The sequence below is a fragment of the Typopeltis vanoorti genome, chromosome 17 (assembly GCF_054136105.1).
Source record: "Typopeltis vanoorti isolate ZY-2024b chromosome 17, IOZ_Tvanoo_1.0, whole genome shotgun sequence".
Taxonomy (NCBI): Eukaryota; Metazoa; Arthropoda; class Arachnida; order Uropygi; family Thelyphonidae; genus Typopeltis; species Typopeltis vanoorti.
Window position 1 is genome coordinate 103,901,487 of NC_143565.1, and position 25,862 is coordinate 103,927,348.

At 36.6% G+C, this 25,862-nt stretch overlaps 1 protein-coding gene across 1 annotated transcript in view; it reads right to left on the reverse strand.

The window, feature by feature from the left end:
- Positions 1-25,862, reverse strand: part of LOC150097730 (protein numb-like) — a 356,060-nt gene that overhangs the window by 238,095 nt on the left and 92,103 nt on the right. The gene's annotated exons all lie outside the window — the stretch shown is intronic.

Consider the following 25,862-nt stretch of genomic DNA (forward strand, 5'->3'; position numbering starts at 1 on the left):
TACGAGTGGCCGAACGTCGTCGTCACTTGAAATCATTTGTATAATTCTCATTGCATTTCTATAATTCTCAGCTGATTTAGTCATCAAGAAGTCAGAAATAAGACCTTGCTTACCACTATGTTGCAATTTCTTATTAAGTTCATATAATATGGCGCTAAACAAATATCCAATTGTCTCGTGAATTTTCCGGAGTGCTCCATTAAGGAATCGTTATCCGTAAAATAAATTCCTAACTCTCTTGCCAAGTCCAATCCTTCTGCTAATTTCTTTAAACTGAATTCATTAACGGATTCATCACAATCAGAATCTTCAGAACTTTCCCCACCATTTGGTTCCATGTCATCTATTTATTAATTGTACCAGTTCTTCCTCATTTAAATGTGTTTCCCCATCAATTAATTCACTAATTTCGTTTTCAATCATATGGCAAAAGCCCTTTAAGTGGCCATTACTATAAAAATAATTTTTTTACATAAAAAAGCATCACCTATTAATTATGTAACTCAACAGAAAATAAAGTGCTCAGCTTGAGATTAACATACTTATGATTTTTAATGCGCTTTCCTGGGCAGAAAATGAAGATGTTCAACGCTCATTGGAACACGTGCAGCTGCTGCACAACATCCCTTCACAGTACACCTAGAAACAAACAGAACAACTTTCTTTTCCTCTTACCTTCATCCCCGCAACCGCACTGTGGAATAGTCTCCCACCTGCTGTGTTTCCCAAGGAATACAATTTAAAGTCACTCAAATCAAATGTAAACAAATTCTGCCTTTCCCAACCCACCACCCATACACCACAGTACTAATGTACTATCCCTCCTGTGTATGGGCCCAACATAAAAAAAAACTTTATACGGTAAACAATTAACGTACATGCGTGCTAAAGGATATTTTCCCCTAATATAAATTCGCTACTTATAACTACATGCGCAGACGCAAATTTAACGAAGTTAAAATTTGATTTTTAAGTTGCACGGTGAAAAATATATAAAAAGATAAATGGTTTATACAATTTGTAGAACTGTTATATCGAAACCGCGTTGTATAAATACCATGTTATATAAGGGTTACCTGTATACCAGAGATAAGCAAACAGCACATGTAGGATGAGGTTCTGTTCCCTGTCTCGTATAGATTAGCTTGTAAATATTCATACTCATGATTTCTCCTGGCTTCTGTTCACTCTTATCTTTTTTTTAAATTTTCTTTTTATTTATTTATTTATTATCAGCTATTTTAAATAATTCATAATTATTTCATTATGGATACCTTCGCGTCTTATTTAGGATTATTTTTGTGGGTTCAGTTGTTTTGAATTACGATAGAGGTATCCTTCTAGCCATTTTTTTTGGGGGGGGGGATCCTGATAAAACGCAATTGCAAACAAATAAAACTTTTAATCTACGTAAATGTCGCGAAATAACTTTTACCGGTTGAAAAAGTATCCTGGTCACCTTATGAAAATACATATTTTAAGAGAATTTCTGATATCGACTGTTTTGAATCAAATATTGTTATAGCGTTAAAAATAATAAGCTTATGTATACGACAAATAAATGTAAATTATATATATATAATTTACATAATATTACATAATACAAATTATACTGAGAAAAAGAAGACAGCTAGAAACGCAAACCAATCACGTGACGTGTGCTTTTAATGGTGTGTGTGTTAATCTAATATCCAGTATGCATAGAAAACACTGACACATAACACCTATGAGACTTCGAAAGAAATCTTGGTTGCTGAAGCGTGTGTTTGTTAACAAAAAAGAATGTTCAGCAATATACAATAGTGGACTGGAGAATATACTTCGGGATTGTGATAAGCGAGCATTAGCTCGGAATACGAAGCTACAAAAGTGAACGTGTTGGGTAAGCATACAAAAAGAGAAAAACGTGAGCATCCAGTGTCAGAATCAGCCGTGCGAAAGGTTGGATACCTTCGCGAAATCTTTCGTTATAGCTATCAACATACGACTACTACAAAAACAAAAGTGATGAGAATATAAACAAAAAATTTCTCTAGTGAAGAAGTTTTAATGTAGTTCCGAGTTCTATGTACTTTTTCTTTCTTTCTTTTTTTTTTTTTTTAACAATAAATAGTGCCAGTCCAAGAAGTGTAATAATTCTACGTAAATGATTCCAAATGTTAGAGTATAAGTGATTCATATTAAGACTACTTCATAAATCAAAACCACACACATTTTAGAAATATTTGAACATGTGAATGATAGAAAATAACTATATGTAAAAAAAGAACAAACAGACATAAAGGCGTGCAAGAAAAAAAAATGAGAATATTTTTTTCTTGCACTAAAGATGAGCTACGACTCACACAATACCAACTAATAGCACATTCGTTTGGAGTAATGCGCTGCACATCATTCTTAGACTTGATAACACGAAAACCAATTAGGTCTAAGCGTCCAGGTTAGATGTAGAGAAGGGTTGGAGAGGTACCTATTGCGGTACATCGTACAACAATGAAGTTAGGGGGTGTGGGGAGTGTCGTGATGGAGCGCTGTTTCTCGTGATGCAGAGATGAACTTCGTCATAGTAGAATTGGTCCAGATATTCTATTTTATCCAAAAAAAAAAAATTATCCAATTTTTTTAAAAAATTTGGATAAAAAAGAATTTTTTTTCCGCTAGATCATCGACATCCAAAATATGCATATAAAACTAAAATAATTCTACAGAATTAATCACTTTATCAACATAATAACATCTTAACACATTTTATATTTCAGCCATACTAGTTTATACATTTCACATTGCATACTTAAAAAAAAAAAAAAAAAAAAAAAAAAAAAAAAAAAAAAAAAGAGTACAACAGGAGACAAAATGAGCCAAATAAAACGAACCTAACAGGTAATTAAAAGACGAATATAATATAATAATGATGCTGATTCTAGCAAGAGGACGTCCCCCATCCACCAAAGAGGGGGTGAGGCACCTCTCCTCGAAAAAAAAAAAAAAAAAAAAAACCCTCCGCGAAGTTTTTTGGGGAGGAGGGGTCGCTTCTGATCATTAATTCACAGGACCTATCTGTACGACAGAATAAAGGACACTATTTATTCGTACGATAGTTGTCATTAACACAAAGTATTATCTGCATTCATCATTTACAGCCACGACAACAGCATCTAACACTGCAATGCAACTTACATAAATAACAGCGAATGTCACAGCGACATCTGTCATCATGTTGGCGAATGCATGAATGGAAATCGAATAATCGTTTTGGATGCATCGCATGTGTGAACGGGTGCACGTTTCTAAGTTCGATAAAACGGGGGGGGGGCGAGAATCTACTTCAGTCGGATATGCCTCAAAACACAGCAAACGGCGTTTTGAAGCATCTGATTAAAGTAGATGCCTTATTTAAAATATTGGATGATTGTGAAAGCGACATTTTTAATCTGAAATGAATAATTAGAGACAGACAATCTCAGTTTTTAAACAGACAGGGAGGCGCCAAAACTGAAGCATAATAAAACACTGAAAAATGTAGAATGTAATCCATTCCATGTTTTACTCTGTTCAATATGAACAGAGCAACAAAGTGTATTTCAAATAAACTGACAACGGCAAATTCCTGAGGCAGAATATGAAAAAGTATTCTTTACATTTCTAAACGAGGTTATGTAATGACTGAAAGGATGAGTATCAGTAAAGGTGAACGTAATGAGGTCAGCAATTATTGTAATCGAATTGTTAACAGGAATGTAGAGGGGGTAAATCCAATAGCATGGGCGTATGCCCATTATTTCAAAAACGTTAAGATTAATTGATTTTAACTATCAAACAACAAAGTAATATTAAGTGCCACTATTCTTTATATCATGATTAGTTATCATAAACTGAATGACAAATTTTGGTAGAGACCCTAAATAACGAAATTATCAAATTCCTTCTAAATGAGAGCAGCAATATTACGCTGTACTATTTTGAATCGTTTGGCCAAATTTTACACGCACACAAAAGGTCTGATTCAAAAACTGAGAAGTCTCGAAAATTTTTATTAAAGATCCCAAACATCAAATTTACAATAAAATCCTCCAGCTAGAGTGGAAGAATAACATGCTAAAGGATGGAGCGACAAAATGAATATAACAGGGTTATGTATTCTGCGAAATGCATTTTAAAAACTATCGCTTGGCACCAAGAAAAAGATTTATTATATATATATATATATATATTTTTTTTTTTTTTTTTTTTACATACAAAAATTTCCCGTGCAAATCGAAAATCAGAAGTACTAGATAATACAAACCACATTTCAGGATTCTACAACACACACAGCTCACAGTAGGACTAGTACTCGGAACGCAATCTTAGAAACGTTTATTTCTTAAAATATTTATAAGTTATACATCATGAAAATCCTATCTGAGAAACAGAAATAACCAAGTTCGGAAAAAGGAGAACGAAATTGAAATTTTCCTGATTTAAAGAACAACTTTTTTTTTTTTTTTCATGAATTATAATTGGCTAGAAAATAGTCAAGATATTTTCCACCAAACCTTTCCATAAATATGTGCTGTGCGCTCTTGGGCTGTCCTTCGTTTCTTTCCAATCGATTGATAACCATGATGGAGGATGGATATTATATCCCTAATGTTGCGGTACTGCATATCGAATGAAATGCACGTTTGAATAAATCGAATGAAAACCATCTCCGATATTAAAGAAAAGCCAATTCGTAAAGCATGCAAGCAAGCAAGAAAGAACAAGAGAAGCCTTGAAATGAGCTAATTAGTGCAAATTACTATTCAATTAGCAGGCAATCTGGTAAGTAATAAAAAAGTAATTTTAAGCGAGGTGAGCAATTCGAAATTAAAGTAAATTAGAAAAATCATGTGGAAATTTTGTATAATGAAAGATTCTGTCATATTTTATCAAAGGAATAACAATAAGTTGAACTTCTTGCAGTTTTTGATGAGAAGTTGGCTTCTTTAGAAACTAATGTTCCAATTAAAAATATATATCACACATTTCTTTGTTAATTTAGAAAGCTAATTTCAGCAATGACCGTACCAGAGAGAGAGAGAGAGATGTGGATATAGCTTTCTATGAATAAATTCTTCTTTGGGATGTTTACGATTTGCACATAAATCAAAACGCTTTATTTAGAATTCATAAACATTTTGTTACCAGATACATCAAAATATTTCTGCGTATAAAATAAGCCTGTCGACAACAATTTCGATTGTGTATGAAATGTAAAAAAATTAAAGCGATTTTATGATTAAATCCATTTTATCAACACAGTATTTATTTTGTACCTTTATCAGTATATATATATTAAAAATGGTAGGATATAAAGAAACAATTTATGACTAATTCGAATATGAGTCATCTAAATTATTATTAAAACAGTTACAATTTGCATTATTATATAAATATTGGGACGGTCCGTCTAGTGTATTATTTAGTGTATATCTGTTCATATTAGTCTTTAATTTTCTTAAATATTATTATTATTATCATCATCGAGGGAGGCCCTAAACATCATGTCCACACAACTATTCGACATTCTCACTGTATCTATCATACTTTGCCTTGAACTCATTCACGGTCATAGCACCCACAACAAACTCTGGCAGCTTATTCCACTCATTCACCACTCTCCAAGTAAAAACCTAGTTTCTAACACCCCTGCTAACCACACTCTTGCCCAGCTTCCATGTATGGCCCCTAGTCCTCCCACCACCAATCCTAAATATCAAAACTAACATCGAATTTCTTTCTGAAATGAAATATACAGCGGACATTCTTTCCCATAATAAGTATAACTACCATACCTCGAGCCGACAAGTTTATTTTTAGAACCCATAACCCGAAAAAAGCGAAATGAAGACACCAATGCGAAATATTTAGATTTGGGTACGACAAATCCCATCCGATGTTTCGCATATTATTTTATCATCATTATTATAACGGTGTCTCCATGGAGTCAAGACTCATCGCGGGAGACCCCACATTGACAAACTAACCATTATTCACACAATACCTGTCATACTTCTTTTAAATTCATTCACAGACTAAGCATTCACAGCCACCTCTGGCAACGCATTCCCCCCATTCACAACCCTCCAAGCAAAAAATCTAGTCTTAACACCCTTGTTAACCACACTCTTACACAATCTCAAGGGATGGCCTCTCGTTCTATCCCTTCCTGCACTGGTCTTAAAAATTCATCAGCATCAATCCTATAAAATCCCTTTAATAGCTTAAATGCTTCTATCATATCTTCTCTCTTACGTCTATCAGCTAGTTTTTGGAGCCCACAAACTTTCAATCTTTTCTCACAGGAAACATTCCACAGACCTGCAACAATCTTTCTAATTCGTTACTGGATCCTCATCATCCATTTCTTCATCACCAAGAAATCCAGATGAGCTCTTATTAATGCCTTATAAAGTGGAACAATAACTCCCCTGTCCCTACTTGTCAGTGTGTCCTTCAACAACCATGTAATCTGATGTGATGTTTTGGCAACCTTTGCAATATGCCCTCTAAACGTAAGTTTTCTGTCCACAATAACTTCCAAGTCCCTTGCCTTGTCAACTTCTTGTAGCTCAGTTCCATTAATACGCTTGAGCTACAAAAAAAGAAACAACTATGAAGGGAATTTAAGGAGAAAGGTGACTGGCAGGCACATGAATGGTATAAAGCACAGGCCAGAAGGGTAACGAGTGTGGTAAGAAAAGCAAAAACGGATTATGAAAGAAGATTAGCCACGCAGGCTAAAGAGAATCCCAAACAGTTTTTTCGATATGTTGCAAGTAAAAGAAAAAATGTATATGGCAGAATGATTTTAAAGAATGCCGATGGTAGGGAGGTAACCGAATCAGCTGATATAGTTGAATTACTAAGCAAGCACTTTGCAAGAATATATCATCCAGGTGGTGACATTGCAGGAATGAATGAACCAATAGATTATACGGGAATTGTGGTGAATGAAGTGGAGGTGAGTAGTCTATTCCAAAACCTCAATGTCAATATATCTGTGGGATTGGATGGTATACCAGCTCGTGTCGTACGTGAAGCGGCTAAAGAATTGTCAGTGCCCTCGACCATTTTGTTTAACTTGAGTCTCGGGTCTGGGTTAGTCCCGAGGGGGTAAAGAGGGGAAAATAGTTCCACTGCATAAAGGAGGTTCCAAGACTGCTGTTGTAAATTACCGACCGATTAGCATATCAGGAATCGTTGTCAAGGTCTTGGAGAAATTAGTCAAGAGAAAAATACAGGATTGGATAGATGAAAATGGGATACTGTATAGGGGATAACATGGTTTTGCGAAGAGTAGATCATGCCTTAGTAATTTGCTCACGTTTTATAACACAGTGATGGCTGAACTGGATAAGGGTAATGGGTTTACAGTGATTCTACTGGACTTTGCTAAGGCCTTTGACAGGATACCATATGGAATTCTAATAACTAAATGCAGCATATGGGGATGGATATAGGATTGGCGAGCTACTTGCTTTAACAAGGAAATACCGTGCGTAAGTATATTTAAATAAATTATAATACCGGAATAAACTCACGTAAATTGTTATTTTTTTTATATTAGTATAATTTTCGCCCAGGTATCAAATTGCATCTTCAGTACAAGAATGTCAATAACTGACAATTCCAAAAGGTGCCACCTAAGTAGCTAATATAAGATAACTAAAAAAAAAAAAGTTATTAAAATTTTTAACTTATTTAAAAATAAACAAATAAATAAAATAAAATTATACAATTAAATAAATCAAATCAAAATTTAATTTAATTTATTTTAAATTTAATTTATTTAATTGTATAATTTTATTATTTATTTATTTTTAATAAGTGAGGAAATTTAATGACCTTTTTTTAGTTATCTTACATTAGCTACTTAGGTGGCGCCTTTTGGAATTGTCAGTTACTGTTCGCTTAACTTTTTACATTCTTGTATCGAAGATGGCTTTGATACTTAGGCGAAAATTATACTAATATAAAAATAAAAAATAATAATTTACGTGAGTTTATTTCAGTATTATAATTGTTACAACTACAGAACATAAATCATAAACTTATGTATTATATAAAAACAAGCGACAAAAACATTCAGATAGAAGTTAAAAAAATACTTAAGTATAAAGAGCTAATAAGCTTCATTTCGGCAATGAAAACATTACTTAAATTAATTGGATATTAAATCCCACATAGTTTTAAAACCGAATAAGAAACTCAAAGATTGGAATCAGAGAGTTTCCTGCCGAATATAGTAAAACTATAAGGTATCGGCGACACTACCGTTAGCCAATGCAAGTGACCCTAGTACGTAGTACAATACCGGACGACTCGTTGCAAAGGTGGGGGAAGTTCAGATCGCTATTCTTAGGTATTTTCCATAATGTAAAAACACATTTCCTAGGAAATGTATGCTGTTATTACATTATGGAGGGAGGTCACTACCCAGACCGGTTTCAGCCTTTTTTGAGGCTTCACTCTTCAAATTTAAGTAATGTTTTCATTGCCGAAGTGAAGCTTATTAGCTCTTTATACTTAAGTAACTTAATGGTTGCACCTGTTTGGAAAACTCGGTCGCAGAGTATATAAGTTCTTTTCGCTATAAACTTTGGTATTAGGTCTAGCTACTCACTGATGCAAAAAAAACATCACACAAGAAACAGAAAAATATCAGAAAAATGGCTACACCACATAGAAAGGATGAATAAGAATAGGATTCCCAAATTAGCATATAAATATAAACCTACAGGAAGAAGGGACCGCGGACGTCCGAGGTCAAGGTGGAAAGATCAACTTCGGCTGCAGAGCAGGAACAGGACGACATAAAAAGCCTATACCTGAACTGCTTAAACGACGAAGTTAAGGAGTTCTGGAGGAAAACATTAAAAAATAACCACATCGGAAGAAAAATAATACGTACAAAGTCAGCTATGAAGTGCATCTCTCATAGGGTGGTGAATTGGATATTCACAAAAAAACTCGGCGAAGCTGCTAGCCCATTTGCAATTTCAGGAAAACTTAGAATGTGTTTATCATTAATGTCAAACGAAGCACTAGCATTTGTTTATTTTATCCGAAAATTTACATCCAAATGAAGGACGGTTATACGAATAAATTCTACATGACAACGTTATGTCAATGTTTACCCACCACTGCATAACAATATCAAACATTTACAGAAAATATTATGCAAAAGCGTTCCTGACTGAATTTAATTAATTCTCAGTAAATGTTAACGAGGAATTAAGCGAATTCTACACTTGTGAGTTCAACCAGTGCTGCACAATTTAGTATTCGATTTCCACTATGCTCAAGGACTCGCAATCATGTTGTTTTGATAACAATTTTCCGCCAAACTAAAACCATCGCATTCAACTCAAGACTGCATGTTGATTTGATTCAAGCAACTAATTTTTAAAATTTCTTTCTTATTGCTTGAAGATGTCTGTTTAATGTGGTAAATGCATACACAGTATTTGAAAAAAATAACAAATTGCGACATCAGTGCATGTCACCAATCTCGACAATTCGAGATTGTGCAAACGGTAGCAAGTGTATGGTTTATTAGTCATACTGCACAACAATATTTATGATATAGGTGAAGTGTATTCTCGTAAAAAAATTGAAAGCTACTATTCAGTGGTCTATACCATGTTCGCAAAACTAGAATGTTTCGGCATCAAGATCCAAGAGCATTATTCTGACTCTAAAGGAAACTGACGGGTGGTGGATTACTGATCATTTCTTTTACACGATCTTCAACCCAAAGAGCAACTGAGATATTTGTTACATATTCCACTCACTGTGATATTTGGCAATGCACGAAGCCGAACGGAAGAACCTGCCAAGCAACTTCTGAACCCATAAAGCCTAATCACATTCTTCTCCTAACATGAATTCTGCTTTTGACTTCAATAAAACAAAAAGTAATTTTCAGTCTGAATACAGTTTTTGTGTCACAAACTTGCAGAAATATTTTTGCAGATAGCATTTTCAGATAACCACACATCTAGAAAACTTATCCAGAAGACTAGTGATAATCGAAGTAATGTAAATTCTAAGTTCATGAAAAGTAAAACAAATAAACAACAACAAAACTTGTTGACAATATTTTCCTGTGAATCTTCTGCTCAACTGGCCTCTATCATTCCTCCACTTCATTCCAAGATTGCAGGAACAAGGGCTGCTGTTGGTCTTTACTGTCCAACTCCAAACCTACAGAATCAACTTCTCTTCTTCTTTCATTCCATCTACTTCTGCTATTTAGAACAGTTCCCTTCACCCTATTTTTCCCCAAAGACCTTCTGCTGTTCAAGAAACACATTAACAGATTTCTTAAAGAAGAAGAACTCTGTTTGTGTTTCTTGAACAGCTTTCTTTAACGAGAAACAGGATAAGGAGAAAGAATGTCTTTCTCGTTAACTCCATGCTCACACACGGCAATTATGGATTTTACAATCTTTCATGTGCAGGGTTTAGTAAATATGGCACATCATAAAATTGAATATACAATATAAATGCATTATCATCAAAACCTTCTAATCACTATTGTTATTTATTGCATACAGATCATGTGGTGCAAAAAGGTATAAAGCCAAGGAAATGGATGTTGCATTGCATAACTATTTTTGTAAATACCAACAATACAAAGATCATTTCAAAAGTTCAGCACAATGTATTCCAATGCTAAACCAAACATTTATTTAACAGATACATTTATCTTCAATATAATCCCTGTTCTATCTTATCGATTAGTGTCAGCATACCCTTTATTGTTGAAATGTTTGATAAAACGGATAAGGAGAAAGAATGTCTTTCTCGTTAACTCCATGCTCACACACGGCAATTATGGATTTTACAATCTTCCATGCGGGGTGTGGCAAATATGGCACACCATAAAATTGAATATACGATATAAACGCATAAATAACCACGTGAGAAGGAACTTGGTCAATGGTAGCGAAGCGTTTCCAAGGAAGTGATTCTTTCCATTTATGTGACATATCGAAATCTGGAGGACTTGGGGACTCCTAACATGACTACAGGGAGGTGACAGTTTCCTCTCTCTCTTTCCGTTCGATTAAACCAGCGGTTTCAAACTTTTAGATCCACCGTCCCTTTGGTTCAACTCATCTCTAGCGCCCACTGTCGTGCAAGCTTCTCTTATTCAGAACAATAGTTTGTAGGACCCTACCCCTAAGGAAGATAATACAATAATATTAAAACGTAACAATTATTATTATTTGACACCTCCAGGGAGTCCAAGGAGAGCACCTGCTCTACAACTCCATCTCCACCATTCAATCACCAACTGACCACACCAACGCCATCTACCGCCCACCACCACTGGCAATTCTACAGATAATCACAAACATCCATGACCACGGCAGGATTCGAACCAGCAGCCTTATGGCTGGAGAGCGGACACGCTATCCACTCGGCCAACCAGGCCGGAATTAATTCCATATTTATTCACAATCTAATACACCAGATTTATGAAATCGGGTAGTCATTTTAAAAGAGTCAAATACCATATTTAGTAATTCATCCACTCTTCAGAGACTTCTCTGCAGTGGTCAAAGCAAAACGAGTTATCATCGCACTCGGAAAGATCCATCTCTTGCCTCTTAGCGCTCCCCCTGAGTAATCTCAACTTCACCAAGAGCGCAGAACCATCCGCTACAAGAACCACTGGTTTAAAAGCTTCATTAACAAATAACAATGAGTTATTTGTTAATGAATTTTATATAATTTTACATAATATACTCTTTTAGTTCTTTAAAAGTTACTTAAACTTAAGTGACGTAGAGCTCGCTGTGCCCCACGCAACAACCAGTAGAAACTTGGCTGTTTTCCAACGGTAATGGTGTGCGGCTGTGCAGTACAGTGTACTATTATCGTTTTCTTTTTTTCTCATCAAAATGTGATCAACACATTAAAAAAAAAAAACTATTCTTTCATTCTTTCAGTTTTTATTCTATGAACTTATTGAAATCTCCCATTAAATTATAATTATTACTGACATGAGAGCCTGTGTAGCTCATGGATGTGGCGTTTGCACACCACGGCGCTTGGCCGCATGAAGGAAGACTTGATTTCGAGTCTAGTCGGCGACTAGAGGAAATTTTTCTAAGCCTTTTTTCGACCGGTTCCCGAGTTAGTCAATCTCTGGCACCGGCAAGCGGGTTTTTCGTCCCGTAAACTCAAGAAAATCGACCGTAGAATCCCCCCCCCCACATTATTTCAGACATTAAATACGTGTTAGGGACCACTAGATGGCGGCACTTGTTGAGCCGTCTCTCTTCACTGCGTGCCGATTAATTAGTGATAGCCTTGGTACAGCTATCTCTGATTGGGTAACAGTGGAGATTGAACTGCACGCTCAGTCTCCAATAGTTAGATAGGGCTAAAAACAGCCTCGCCTACTCCCTATATACGGGAATAAAAAGGTGTTAGCTGATTTTTTTTTATACCATAAACTTACCAAACTTACCTTTACCGCACACAACGACCACCAAATGTGTTTGGGGTAATTTTCATGTTGTTATATTTATTTTTATACTCATCTCGGTTATTCACATTTCTAACAAAACACTCAACAAATGCAAAAATCTAATATTTAAATGGTATTTTTAAAATTCCAGTCCCGCCAGTATTTATGTATCCGTTTGATAACTTCCAAAAGAATACATAAATCTAGATAGGAACCTATCTTCTGGGCAGAAGAAAGATAGGTTCGATTCTGTGAGCTAACTTGCGGACTTTTTTTTTGCGTTTCTTTCCCTTTGTTTCTCAAGTTGGTTAATATAGGAAGGTGGAGGTTTTGTAACCACATCGTTTAGAAAAAATGACCGGTAGAACTCACTATTTCCAACAACTGTACCAGCTAGGGTTAGGAACAGTTGCAGTTGTATACTGTACTCTCGTCTAGTGACGTTTAGAAATCATCGGAAGCGTTGAACTTAACTATAAGTGATAACTAAGGGTAGAGAATGATTCCGACAGCAGTACTGATTTAATAACAAACTATTTTTTTCTAGCATTTTTTTTCAAGAATGGATGACTGAATATTTCCTTATTCAGGAAAGTTTTTAATCTCTTATTTACTTCAAATGACTGTTATTCATTTTAGATAATGAGTTACGTTTCAGTTAAAAAAGAAGAAAGAAAAACGCGAAAGAAAATTTCTTAAGACCACCAGGATAACTACAGTCGACTGTAATTTCGAGCAAGAACCCATAGAAAGAAAGATTCCTATCGTAAAACGTAACAGAATTTAATGCTACGAGAGAGCCTAGAAAAGTGATTAGTATCATCAAGGTTAACAAAATTAGTTTGCTGTCAAGGTAGACTAATGAGGTAATATACAATTAACGTGATTCACAAAATCTGAGATTAGCGTAATTAAGGCGGAAGAGACGCCATATTTAATATCCGGAGAGTACACCTATGGAGCAAGCGATTACTTAGTATTTAATCATTACATTAACGTCGCCAGGCTGATATAGCGAATAGGATGATATGCGCAAGTTCTTCCATGTGATGCTACGAAGTGTTAGTGATGATTTTTCAAAATCACTGCCTCATTTCGAATAATCAAATCCGTAGCATGAAATAACTTATAAACTAGAACAAACCAGTTGCAGGTTATACCTGTAATTGATTCCGATATAGCTAAAATGAATATTAAAATCATGTGGTGAAGCAAACCCACTGTATGAATAAATTATAAACATTGGGAATTTATTTAGCATTTGATCATACGGCTTGGATTGCCGAGTAGACAGCATCTCCGATCGCCAACCAACCGGCTATGGGTTACAATGGTACTGTGATATGAATATCTGTGAATGTTTTACGTAGAAGACGAATTTCATTTCCCAACGAGAATATCACTTAGCTTATTAGAGGGCAGAATGGATCTGGAAAAGTTTCATGTTTGGTCTATTGCAGAAGGGTTCCGGAATTACCTAGCTCTTAACTCGCTCGCCATACTATAATGCGCGATAGGTTTATAGCTTTTCGTGAGTACGATGTACATAAAAAAGTAAAAGGTAAACCTATAAGCATCTACAATCATTGTTTGTTAGTGCAAGATGCCCAATGGACAGCCAATAAGCCATGAATTCCAATCCCATTCCGGAATGGAAGTTTGCAATGATGTCAGGCGAGTATGAAAGAACGTAAATAACATAAAGTACGGGCGTTAATTGCAGAGCAAAATGTGGAGAATACAATCATTAACAATGTTCTTGCCATAGTGTGATTTGTCTTGTCATCTCTACAGTGCCGTAAATGGAGGAGTCGAATATTACCAGGTTGGACTAGGTTATTTGGATTAAGATCACAGCAATTAAGACTCCAAGGCCAGTGTATCATGTCTGTTAATTACAACGTATTCTCCAGGTCGGTTTGTCTGTTTTACGAACAAAACCCTGTCCATGTTTCATCTGACAGTGGCAAGTTTTACCACCGTCGGATGAGACTTGTTAACTCACCTTCAACTGAAAAGCCCTTATAAAGTCTTGTGTTCTTGATGAGATTCGGCCTTTCCAGAAGAAGAACAAATATCGCAATATCCTCGCATCTGCGTTAGGACGGCAATAATGATGACAGAAAGTCAGCTTCATCGGAGAGATGTTAAGATGGTGTCATCTAAATGGAAGAGTAAAATTTCTTCACTTGGCCATTTCAAAGTCAGATTTGGTTTAGTCTGCTTTTATTTTATTTTTTAGCTTTGCAAGTGTAGACTAAATGCAAAGCTGGAGGATTTTGTCTGGAGCCACTCGTGATATGTTGAATCGAATTCTTTATTTGTACTGCCTTGGCACACTTATTGGAGAACCAAGGCTTGGATACTATAAAGGATTTTGAAAGGCCTTCATTTTAGAAAGAATTTCAGTAATTCGGTCAGAAACAGGTGTTTGAATCATTAGAACGGAAACAGTAATCAGACCATGGAAAGGATTAGAAATTGAGAAGGCGGTCCCATGTGACAACACAGTAGTACCAAAGGACACTAAGTTAACTCAATAACTGTGATACTTATAAGGGCTTTAAACCAATGGCCTGTAACATGAAATACAGGTAAGCTTTCACGTTTATGCAGTGTTCAAACAATAAACGATCTGAACTAAGAATAAAATTACTGTGCTTCTAAGCCAAGAGGATATTTTAGACACTCTTTTAACACTTGAACTCACTGACCAGTGTTCTGTTTCGGATGTTAGGAGATCTTCAATAAATATTATTACATGCAGAGACCAAAGATTAGTGATTATAACTATGCCACGTTATAATATCTCTGATAATATAACTATATTATTATCAGAGATATTATATATACGTATAATAACAATGCTGTTCAGCGTTAATTTTTTTCCTCCTGTTCATGTAGGTGCGTTCCTACAGATACCAAAATTGCATCAGCATACGTTTTTTCTTTTTCATCTCTCGCTTTCCACAAAATGCTTCACTCAAAAGTTCAGTATGAGAATAATTAAAAAGTGAGGCTGCTGCAAGAGAAGAAGCTCTAGGTGCACTTCAAGAAATGTCTCATTAACCTTTATGCAGCGTGAGCAACATCATAAATTGACCAAGACTGAGGCAACGGCGTTGTGATATAGCCTTAACTAAACCTTGTTACACTTAGCAAGGTCATACTAACAACTTTCGATCTCTCTCAAAAATAACAAATGAGGTGAACCTCTCCGTGACGCTTATGGTAATTTTTACACTACACTTCCTTAATATTTCCATGATGGAAAGTGTTAGATTTTAAGTAAATTGGAAACTTTCATGACATTGAAGGACGCGCAGAAAGATCGTCAAAAGAAAATGAAGCGTCATCCAGTATTAATTTCTTTAAAATATTCTCCGTAAGTGCTCTAGTGACAGCTGCAGTTCTAGATTTGGCAGTTCATTATAGAGTGAAATAGACCAAAGTTATTACAATTTAATAGAAACCACCACATTGCCCACCTGAAAGACTTTCCATCTGTAATTTGTGAGATTAGCGAAGGAATATACGTTTTTCGAAAGTACAAATTTGTGATGGCATTTATATTTATATTGTAAGCAAAATATGAAACTTTACAATTAAGCAATTTATGCTGTACTTCCCCTTTCTTCTTACATGTAGTGTAGTGGTAGACAGCCTCATGAGCATGCAGAATACACTGTAAGGAGCCTAATCTTTCCCATTCAATGTTCTGCAGGTACCGACGAATAATACTGCTGCCATTATTAGTGCCAGGCTGTGCCTGGAGGGGAGGGGGAGATCGAGAGTAGCATGGAGGAGGAAATGTCAAGACCACGCAATGGAAACCGGGTGCTTTTCTGTGTGGGAGACAGGCCATAGGTCCTTCACCCTCAGTACCTCTCTTTGACTCCTTAAAGAGAGGTACTGAGGGACATAAGACATTTCATTAATAATGAGGATCAAATATCATATCCCTCAAAAAGCAATACATAAAATAACAAAACAAAAACCTTAACCCCCCCTCCAAAAAGAAAAAAAAACTTAAAAAGCGACAAAATAACTTATAAAACAACAAAAATCCAAAGAAAATTCAAAAATCCATACAATCTAAATTCACATCCATTTAACCAACATTCGTGGTCTTAACACCAATTAAAACAATGTGCATCACCATTTGCGGACATTTAAACTTGTTCTATCATTCATAACTGAATTAGCAGGAAGGGTCAACCTTTACTGTCCACCTCAACTTTACTAACTACACGATGCATAATCCCATCTACCCCAACAGATAACCTGTGTATTTGTTAAGTCTGACATTCCGCGACAGGAAACGACAAACCTTAAATCCTCTACGGCTCAAATTTCTTGTTCTGCTCAGTAATGTTCATTTGCTGTCTATATCAAATTTCTTTCAAATTTCTGATGACCATTTGGACCTCTTTTCTACTAACTGTGGAGAAGCGTAGTCGTTTATAGTCCAAATGCCCAAACAGTGAGGGTCGTCTTTCTTGGGCACTTTAACGTTACAACTCAGAATAATTTCCCCTCTCTCTGCTTCAGTCAATTTGCCAGCAGAGACGGTGAGATATTCGCTGTCACTAACAATCTTCCACAAATTGTCCGATGCCCACCATAATATCCAATAATCCACTCCAGTCTCCAACACCATTGGATCGCATTTTAAACAGTTCTGATTTATAAACTGTAGGAGTTAAAACTCTTCTTGGTAATTCAAACCACAACCTTATCAAAGTCTGCTTTCTTACAAAACGTCCTTCTCACAGTGAATCTTCAATCTCGGGACTTTTAGCATGACAACAGTGCCAAATGGGATGACCTGTGTGACTTCTTCCCCTCCTTTCCTTAGACTGGCTGTTTTTGCTCTTCGAATATAGACACTTGCTCCGATTAAATAACTAATATACGAATAATTCTTACTGGAATGGAGGTCATCATCCCCAATTCTACCCAAATGCCTTAACTAGTATCCAAACTTACTTTTCGAGGAAGTGAACCAAAATGGTTAAAGAAAAGAATGCTGCATATCGCAAATGATTGGCGACTAAACTCTTGAGCATCCCACTCTGCTTAAAAGGCAAAAAAATAAAAAATAAATAAAATAAATTTGCAAAAAAAGACCATCGACGATCGAAACGACTTGGAAAAATCCAATGCAAAAAAGAAATACTAATAATTAAATAAAATAAATGCCTCCAGCTCATATGGCAGTTTTATTACCATGAGGGTGAAATAAGGCCCACTAAATCAGGTTTCCCCCATTGAGAATACTAAACACTTGTAGACAATCTTCTGGTATGAAAAGTAACGATGATGTAAATCATTAAGAATTTTGTTCTTGAAAATTAAACTTTCCATGTCTATCTGTGGAGCATTTTGTACACATGTTTTTTCTCGATAGTCGAGCAAAAAAACATGCCTTAGCTGCTTTGGCCATAATTACAAAAAATACCAACAGTTATCAATATCACATAGTACTTATCAAAGGATAAAAGTAAATCTAAATATCATTATCTATTGACTGAAATGTATTTGTACTATTATTTCAGAAATAATACTTTTTATTGTATCTACTTAAAGTGGTCTTCAGCGGACCTTAGTACCAGAATGCCATTCTATTATTTAACCATAATGAAATGATTAAAAAAGTAGTATATGCGGAGTGAGGTGTGGTATTCAGTTACCGTTTCAGTTCTTTATAATTAAACAATTTTTTTAAAGATTATTCCTAACAGTAAAAATTTTAATTACCTGTTCATTTCACTGTTCGTAAGCGTCAAACTTTTGTTACAAGCAGCATTGGTAGATTCAAAGTTAAAGTTTTATTCAACCTGTCCTGAATAGTTATTACGCTTAATCATCGCAAAATACTAGAGATGATACTTTGTGATAAATCTTTCATTCCATTTTGATTTCGTAACAGTATTAAGCTTTTCTCACTAAGTGTTTATAATGATTTTAATAATCTAACTAAAAATAATTCAGTTCGACAAAGGTTTGATAACGTTATTAACTATAATTATTTCATAGCCTATTTTATATGAAGTTCGTTCAGCTACCACCGGTTTTGTCAATCCTAATTCGTATTCAGCTGAGTTGATTTCACTGTCATAAAAGAATTATAAATAACTTCAATTCCAGGAAGAGATTCAATAGCTATGTCATTAATCAAACTTTTAGTTTATTGATCGTCGTCTCTATTGTTTATTAATATATTTTTCATGCATACTGCGTATATAAGAGAAGTCTGTCTTTCTTAATTACCCCTTGTAATGCCCAACACTTCTAGTGAATGCAGATAAATGGATGCTATCTGACATATAATAATAAACACATTGATTTACACCTGTGCTGAAAATTCCTGGAACAAGTTGCGAAACGGGAAGCTACCGACGCTAGTATTTACAAGTTACCTGATATCTCAGATGCATTTTCTCTACAAAATAACATGGGGTGCTTTCAATAAATATATAATCAATATTCAACATATAACAAAACTTTGTTATATATAAAATGTGTGTGCGTGTTTTTCGCCTAGTCTGCTGAATTAAAAAGCAAAAAACCAAAATCCACACCCTATATTACATTAAATAAAATGTTCAATTATCTTTTGCGCTTATTTCAATTAGTTTAAGTTTTAAAATTGTGAAGAGATTTCGGCAGATAAGCCTCAGGTTCTGGATGGTCAAGTATGTCTAACAGGGAAAATCGGATGGATGGCCATGTATCACATAGGTGAATCCTGTAAGAAGAGAAACTTATGTATACATCAGGCATGAATGACACGAGAAGAAAGTTAAGTCCACTAGGAGTAATAACTCATCCGAAAAAAGCAACCAACTCGGAAAATAAATGACATTCACGCGTTGAGTCTATACTTGATCGCTGCCATACACTATGTTGCCAAAAGTATCTAGATACCCCACAGCTCTACATTGCCTCGTCTGTATGAAGCAAATACACGTCCGCAAAGCTATATAAGCGCAGACATTCTTTGCCATCAGGATGAGTGGACGAAAAGCGCTGAGTCCGTTCGAACGTGGTATTGTAAAACTCGATGTAGCTTAGAAATACCTAAGCGCTTTACATCGATTTTTACAGAGGCCAAGTCTCATGAGAATGTTACAAAAATAACCTTGTTTGTCTCTATATGTTTTATGTTAAATATTAATGTAAATAACCTTATGGGAATTGATTGTATTTACTGTTTTAACTAAAGTTTCTAGAATGTCAAAACCAAAGGCAATGCTTTGCCATCGGAACTTTGTATAATAGCTATGTGTAAGAGCACAAGAAAGTTGTTTACGATTAAGTGTGTGAGAAAGTTGTTTGCGAGCTCTGCGCATGAACACCTTCAAAGTTAGTATCAAAGAAATCCGCTAGTTTCAGAGAAGTTTCCGCTGCCCGACAAGACAAGGAAAAAAAGAGTGCACGGAGGAGAAGAAAGAACGGGTCGGCCTTAACAAAAAGATCAAGAACTGCCGATTTCTTCGGGGTTTACAACCCTTAGTGCAAGGTCCCGAGAAGGCGAAAATAAAAGGGAACTGAGCCAAACATCGACAGGAGAGGCAAGGTCCAGTTGCCGAGAGAGTAGGAAAGGTCCAGTTACCGAAGAAAGAAGAGGCGAGGCGCAGTTATCAAGAAGGGAGACAAGCCGCAGTTATCAAGAAGGGAGGCAGAGGACCAGACTTTATGCGAACCCATGTCAGAAGAAAAAATGGGAGAGCAGCAGATGTAAATAAGCCAAGGGACGGTCGGATGTCCTATTGCTGCGAGAAGTCAACCGAAGCCAAAAGCTGCAGAGTGATCTTCAAGCTTGAGCATTTTAGTACTGGGAAGATTGCAGTCCAAGACCCGCCAATATTCCGATGAACCCCCCCCCCCTTTGAAGCAAGACTCTCCAGACGGAAACCTAAGGCCTGAGATGAAAGAAAAACCATAAAGACTTTGATGCAGGACCTTTGGAAGGTGTCGTGACAAAGTGCCTCTGTAAGTGTGTTATATCCTTTAATGTACATTCCTTTTGTAATCTAGGAGATATGTCATAGATAGACTGATAAGCAATATCTATAAGAGAGTCCTCTGATTTGTTGTTAATTGGAATATAAATTGTAAGATAACTTACCATAGCTAGCTAATCTCTTTATGAGTAAATTAGTCTCAGCAATTTGTTTTTTTTAAGCAGAGAAGTAACATAGTAATTATACTGTAGCCATTTAGTATTAAAAAGGGAAAGTTTGTTTCTTTATACCAAAAGTATAAAGGATAAGTAGAAAGAATAACCTCCCTATCGCTTAATTAATGTACTTTGTTTTTAATGTAAATAAATGTGTTTTAATTATATGTCAATAGAGTGCCGCCTGATTGTTTATTTTGCAATGCACTGTTCTTAAAAAAATATCGGACTTGTGAGTAGGAAACAACTAAGGCATTAAAAGGGAAGTTTAAATATTTAAGAACCACGACTATTTATGAAACCTTTGTTGAAGGAATTTACGCTAGTTAGAGAGAGAAATCTACCAGTAGATTTACTGAGTCTTATGCCGATAAAGATATATTGGTGGTGCAGTCTCAATTAAATAAATTTTCCAGTGATCATAGGCATACGACTAGTAAAATAGGAAAGGTGGATAACCATAGAACGCAACAGAATAAGCAAGAAAGGGGTTACGAGAGAGAAAGCGCGCGATACTTTTCAGAATAGAGTAAAGATAAAGATACTACAATAATAACAACCGCATACGTGTAAATTATTACAGTATGATAGTCGGAGCCCACAAGTTCAGTCATTCGGTCCGAGAGATTTTTGCCACGTTGCACGTTCTACTATCAGCGCGGTTATCGTGAAGCGTGATGGAACCACAAACCTTGCCTCCTTCACGGAACTGGTAGGCCCAAGAATATGACAAATCGTGACCGACAAACTCACAAGCGTGTTGTCACAGTAAATCGTCAGTCAGCCTTAGCAACCATCTCAAACGACTTTTGCATGAGCTCTGGAACGGATAATAGTGACAGAACTATTCGCCAGGAAGTGTTTGTCGTTGGTTTCATGTTCGTGCTGTGGCTCACAAGCCCTTGATTACACCTGCCAATGTCCGGCGTCATCTAGAATGGTGCAAATAACACTGTCATTGGGCTATGAATATCAATGGAAGTCTTGTGGAGCGATGAATCGCGGAACACAAACTGACAATCTGATGGATGTGTCTGAACCTGGTGAATGCTTGGTGAACGATACTTACAGGAATTTTCCTGGTTTGGAATGGGCACATTGGCTTCTGCGTCCAGATCTTTAAGCGCTGATGTCTACTATGAAAATTCCGTTTTTCTCACATTGCAGCAGCAGTTTGGAAAGGGCTCTTTCCTGTTTCAGCACGATAACGCACCTGCACATAGTGTATATTAGCACGACTTACTGCTGAATAAGTCATGCTAATATACACTATGTTGCCAAAAGTGTCCGGACAGCAACTGTTTGTATTTCCCGTCGCATATTAGCCTTCTGTCAATACGAATTCGGACCTCCTTTCGCTGATATTACAGCACCTTGGTAGGCTCTCCACTAAGTTAAGCTGCTGCTGGAATTCCTTTCCATTCCTCCTGTAGTATGGCGAACAGCTGACGAGTAGGTCTGGCACGAACCTTCGCTCCAGCTCATCCCAAAGATGTTCAATATGGTGGAGGTCAGGACTTTAGGCTGGCCAGTTTATTCTTCCACCTCCATGTCTTCGAACCACGGAACTAGCCCATTGTTTTGTGAGCAGGTGCGTTATCGTGACAAGCATCCGCAGATGATGGCTTATGTACCTGTACTTATAGAGATTTTTATAAATGCTTATATAGGCGGATGCTTGTCATGTTATAAAAGAGAGGGGAAGGATTGCGAATTTAGAAGAATAGAATGCAGTTTACAAACTGTCAGATGATCATACAGTTCATCTCTACTTCATACCCGTTTTATGGTAATTACGGCTGTTGTTATTTTAGGATCATACCAAAACAACTGTGGGTACAGAGCACGTGAGGAGTATTTAATTGAATATTTGTCTTCTCTGTCCTGTTTTGCAGAATAGGGAATGAACCGAAATTTTCGGTTCATTCCCTATTCTGCAAAGCTCCTCGAAAGGGCACTCTACTGTTCTTCCAAAGGAGGTGCGTTGATTATAAACATACGGGGATTTGCGTGGATTCAGATCCCTGTGATTGTCAAATATACAGTTTGGTCTCTTTTTATGCGGTAGATACGTTCCACAGAAAACCGCATATAAAAAATCGCGCAAAAAAACCCTAACTTACGTTGACAATTAGGGATACGTTCCATACTTTTCTAAAACCGAAGCAATGAATTAAAATAAACCTAAAATCACATAAAAAGTTTATAAAATTCAGGAAACTAAGAATGCCTAAGTTTGTTTCAAAGCTTTATTCATTTAATTTTATTGAAGAGTAACATTTTTTACATTTTTTCATCAGAATTATCGTTGCTATTAGACAATATCCGGGAACGTTTGCGAAACTGATGCGAAATCACTTTCATTACTAGAAGAGATAGTCAGCGCATCAGATCTGTATGGTAAAGGGGATGGTTCTTCACAAACAGAATTAGCTTCACCCTCGTTCTCTGCTGATTTTTTTCTTCTGACAATGTAATCAGTAATTAAACTTTGCGATGATGATTTTACTAATTTTTTATGCAGCTCGCGATATTATTATTATTATTATCTGTCACCTCCAGGGAGTCCAAAGACTCATCGAGGGAGGGCATCCACTCTACAACTGTGCTTCTACTATTCACAATCCACCAACTGACCGCAACTACACCAAGGCCATCTACCGCCGATCACCACCACTAGTATTTCCACAGACAATCACAAACATCCATGCCCACGGCAGGATTCGAACCCGCAGCCTCTTGACTGGAAAGCAGTCACGCTAACCACTCGGCTATTTTTTTTTTTTTTTTTTTTTTTTTTTTTTTATTTAACTTGTTAAAATAAACATTACATGATAGGCAACAATGACTATTTACATATTATAAGTATATATTTACAGAGAAAGAAAATATTTTCCTTTCGGGTGTACAATAGAGATATAAATGAATATTCAAAATTAACAGTTCAGTTTCAGTCTGAGTTATCATTCAGATGAAGCACATTGTCGTCGTCAATCCAGAAGAGGTTACCAGTTGAATTCCACTCCTCTAGGAATTTCGCGACAGTTCTTGTTTCTTTGAAGTGCTCAAGTTCCAATAGAAGCCTGCTTTTTAGTTTCCGACGGAGGATGTGCATGAGGGTTTGTGCAGTTTCAGTGATGGATGGGTGCTGGTTACTTCTTGTCTGTTTTAGGTAAAAGCTGTAGATGACGGCCTTAGCGCAGATGAAGATGAAATTGCATGTTCTGTGTCTGTTTTCTTCTGTGTGGACTAAATTCCAGTAGTCTTCTTGGCTGTGTGTGTAGTTACAGGTGCTAGAGGCGGTATTCAGGGCATAGGTGATTATCACTTTGTTTGCAGGGCAGGTCAGATATGTGTGTTCCAAGGTGCCTGAAACGTCACAGAATGGACACAGATCCGTTTCTCTTAGCTTAAATTTGTAGAGCTTTGAAGGAGTTGGCAAGATGTTATGCCATAGTCTCCACTGTATTTCGGAATCTGGTTTGGCACATTTTGATTTATATGGCATATCCCACTGAAAACTGTGTGGTATATGCAGCCTTGTAGATGAGAGTGTTAAGGCTGAATATAAGAATGGTGAGGATGGGGACACTGACATGAGGAAGTGGTATATTTTCTTGTAGTTGGAGGGAAGAATTGGAAGTGAGGCTTCAGATTGTACAAGATGAAATATTGGCCCCGAGCAGTTTCTAGAAGGAATATGGATTTCCTGAGGTGTAGCGATATCTGGATAGGCTTTTATAATGGAGGCTTGCAGCTGTTGATATTGCTTTTCAGTTTTTGGGTTATTCATTGGTAGGCTTGTGAATGCTTTCCACTTTAGGGTCTGGGTTAGGAGGTCCCCTATGACTCTTATTCCTGCCCAGTTCCATGTAGGGAAAAGAAAGGGCTGGCCAGTTGTGAGACTTCTTATGTTTCTGTTCGAAAATAGTGGTTCTGTAATTACAGCTGACTCTGTTGATCCTGTAAGTGTGTGATGGAGTCCTGTGTTTTTCCATCGCTGTAGAGCATCTTTGTAAAAATTAGGTAGTTTAGGAGGAGATGGTGCAGGACTGGCCATTCGGAGGATTGTGGAAAGTGTAAGTCCTCTGGTGGATGCTTTCGTGATGTAATCCAAGGTGGTTACATAAGTGTGATTGCATTGAAGTGTCTTTAGGAGGAGGATTATCCTGAAGGATCGAATCTTGTTTTCAAGGGAAATCAGGCCTTGACCTCCCTTGCTGAGTGGCTTGCAGAGTTGAGGGTATGTTGTCCAGTTAGTTTTGTTCCAGAGGAAACGTTTGATTTCCTTTTGAATGTGGTAGAGAAATTCTTCAGGAGGTGTGAGTACTTTGAGGGTATGCCATAAGACACTAGCAGCCATCTGGTTAACTATTAGTACTCTTCCTCTAAGTGAAGACATGGAACGAACGCTGTTCCATTTACCTAGCACCTGTTTAAAAACGATTGTGCAGCTGCGTCCAGTTCAGTGTGTTATATATTTTGGTGTTGCCAAGGTGCACACCTAAGTATCTTTGTCCTTCGCTTGACCAGGTACATTCGATCGGAGAATCATTTCTAGACTTCCATCTGCCTGACCACAAGCCTGTGGTTTTGGCAGAATTTAATTTGGCCCCTGAGGCTTGTGCATATAGTCTGTGTGCTTCCTCGGTTACTGTCATTTCTTCTTCATTTCGTACTATTACAGTGACGTCATCGGCATATGCTGATAAGGTAATTTTTTGATGTGGTTCTATTATTCTGGTTCGTTTGCAGATGATGGTGTCGTGTATTCTTTTTAAGAAGGGTTCTATGGCCAGTGTGTATAATTGACCAGAGAGGGGACATCCTTGCTTGATCCCTCGAGAGTATGACAAAATGCGAGTGAGCCTGTTGTTGATTTTTAAACAGAAGTATGCATCTCTGTAAAGCAATTGCACTGTTTCAATGATGAGAGGACCATAGCCAACTCGGCTAGCCAGGCTGGCAGATATCCAGACATACAGTTCGTCAGCTCACGTTGGAATTTAAAGACTAGTTCAGAATTTGTGCCATTAACAAGAAAATGGTTTTCCAATTTACTGCACAGTTCAAGACCTTCTCGAATTATATTTGCAGTGAGGGGGACAAGTTTTTATTCTTATTCATAGATCCCTCTCCTTTTGCTAAGTGATCTAAAATTGTAATTTT